At 46.7% G+C, this 2839-nt stretch overlaps 1 non-coding gene across 1 annotated transcript; it reads left to right on the top strand.

The window, feature by feature from the left end:
* Positions 1-1521: 1521 nt before the first annotated feature.
* LOC123325428 lies at positions 1522-1648 on the top strand. Its single transcript, XR_006540432.1, has one exon. It is a non-coding gene; the product is annotated as a small nucleolar RNA SNORA36 family (small nucleolar RNA).
* The last annotated feature ends 1191 nt before the right edge of the window (positions 1649-2839 follow it).

Here is a 2839-nt window from a genome sequence, read left to right as displayed (position 1 = left end):
AACAAGGTTTATACTGTCCTAATGTAGGCTCTGCAAAAACTAAGGCCTGGCAGGCTGACGCTGGGACAGCTTATTATTTTCTTCCGGCCCTTTGGTGGAGACACCCACTGGGTCCCTTTGCAAATCCCGGGCCCTGCTCCCCCGCCTGCTTCCTGCATAGCACTAGAAGCCTCTGCAGGAATGTAGCTCTGCTGGGGCACAGCTGGGGCCTCCATGGCCCACTTTCAAGATCCAGAATAGACTCTGACATGTGAAATGAGCTCCACGGGGTTTACAATCCTCCTTCGTATCCAAGTACCTTAAACACAAAACCTCATGCCGGGATTGCTAACCATTCTTCCAGAGACGCCTGGATATCATGTCTGGCAGAAATGTGAGTTTTGTCCTTTTTACTCTTCAGTGTTTTGAATGAGCATGGGGCCCGTGGAAATGAGGCTGCCCAACAGAGGGCTGACATAATAAATGGATGTCTTAGGGCTCAGGGTTTTGTTCTTGGCTAAGCTACAGATTTGCTTTGATAAGCTGTTCAGCCTCTCTGTGTCACACTTCTCTTGGCTAGAGAAAAAGAGAAAGGGCTCATCTATCCCACGTCATAGGAGGAATAGAAAATACAAAATGATTATCAAGTATCTCATGTAGTATCTAAACACAACAGGCATCCAGAGATGCCTGCTAACTCATGCAAAATGCTTTGTGAAACTCCAAGTGCCATAAAAAGGTAAATAACCAATGCTGTAAACCATAGGCTCTTATTAACAACCATAACAACACCTTTTATTTCCCAGGCACTAACTACATGTGAGGCCCTTCCCAGGCCTGCCTTGCTCTATGCCTCCCTCACAGCACCGATACGAGATCAGTAGGCTTAATAGCTTCATTTTACAGATGAGGCAGCTGAGGATCAGAAAGGTTAATGACTTGCCCAGTCATGCAAATAGTTAATGACACAGCAGAAACCAAACCCAGGTCTATGAGAACTTCCCTTTTTCCTGGCCTTTCCAGCCCAATTGGAAGTAGGACTATCCACTCATTTCCCCCAGTGGGCTCTGGCCTTAGCCCAGCCCTTTGAAAGCAATAGCAATTGATTCTACTGTGACAAAGGCCAGGAGGGACTTGACTGCCACTGGGTCATCTTGGGGAAGCATCACAGTGACGATCAGAAAAGCGCTGGTGGGGGTATTTATCGCACTGAGCTGAGAAAGAGGACCATTCTGTGTCAAGGGAGGAACCTGCAAAGACTCCACTCAATAGACACAAGTATCTGTCGATGGGGCTGTGTGAGTTATGGGTGCTGGGAGGGCTTGGGGAGTGAACAGAATAGAGAAGCTAAGGATCAGTTATCTAAAGGCCCTTTTGTCTCTTTCCCGTATTTCTTTGGCAGTTAAAATCATGGACTCTGCAGTTAGAAAATGCTACGTTCAGATCTCGGCTCTAACATTGATTTATCTGCGTGACCTTAGACAAACTGTTTAAACTCTCCAAGCCTTGGTGTCCTTCACTGCAAACTGGGGATAAAAAAAGCAATGCCTTGAGTTCAGTTCAGGGCAGCCTCCTTATTCAATTAATTAAACTTTGGGACATGACCAGGCTAGGGTAGATGATTACATAGAAAATATTATTCTATTCATTTATCTCTCAGCCGAAAGAAAGATAGAAAGAAAGAAACAAAGAAACAAAGAAAGAGAGAAGGAAGGGAGGGAGGGAGGGAGGGGGGAAGGGAGGGAGGGAAGGAGGGAGGGAGGAAGGAAGGAAGGAAGGAAGGACGGAAGGAAGGAAGGAAGGAAGGAAGGAAAGGGAAAAGCAATGCCTACCCCACAGAACTTCTCTGAGGATTAATTAGAATAATGTATGTAAAGCACTTAGAACAGTACCTGGTACATAGTATATGTTCAAGAAAACGTCACTACTTTATGATTTATGAACCTATTTGATTATTTATGGGTATGTCCAGAATAGGCTATTGGGAAACATACGGTAGGGCAAGCCCTCAGCATTTCCAGAGATAACAAACACATACTTCAAAAGACTGAGCTTGGAGAAGCCAAATTTTGTAGGTCAGGAGGGAAGAACAAAAAACACCTAGCAAGCAGACCATCTTCCTACGAGTTGGAAGGTCTGCTCTCTTGGAGAAAGGAATGTCCTTGTGGGCTGGTTCTGGAGATTGTAACTTGCACAACATTTTCAAAAGAGTTTTGGAGGCACATCAGTGAGAGCAGCCTGGAGAACGGGCCCAGAGCCCCTGCAGAATCACTTTGCATTTGGCTGGAAGCCCAGGGCTCTAAAGCATCAGTCTGTAGGAAGGATACATCCATGTAAGAAGCGTGGAGGTCTTCAGGCTGGCCGAGAGCCTACAGGATGCTCCGGACAGAGGGACACCAGTACCTGGGGCCTGCAGAGCATGCTGCTGTACTGGGGAGTGCGCAGTTTTTCCTCTTGGAGGGTGTTTTCTCTAAGCATCAAAATAATTCCTGACCTCCAAATGAATGATGCTCTATGGGGGTCTGAGTTTTGGCAGTGGATAGCCCCACTGCAGAGAATTAAAGACCCAGAACCCAGGGAACAAATAATGGACACTGGAGGCGATCCCTGGAAATGTGTGCGTCTCTGCTTATGTTTTCCTACTCCTCGTAAAGGAGTGCGGAGGCTAACAGTGCGATTGAGCTGTTGGGGGATACAGCCTGACTGGATTTCCAGGCCCTACTTCCTGCCAGCTACATGCGGTCCAAACATCTATGCCCCTTTTACTGGAAGCTCGGCTGGATTGATCCGGTATGGCCAGATTATAACCTCCTTAAAGACAGATACTGTGATTTCTACTATAGGCCCAGAATCCCTTCTC

This window comes from Neomonachus schauinslandi, chromosome 7 (genome assembly GCF_002201575.2).
Source record: "Neomonachus schauinslandi chromosome 7, ASM220157v2, whole genome shotgun sequence".
NCBI classification, from domain to species: Eukaryota; Metazoa; Chordata; class Mammalia; order Carnivora; family Phocidae; genus Neomonachus; species Neomonachus schauinslandi.
This window is presented reverse-complemented; position numbering and strand designations above follow the sequence as displayed.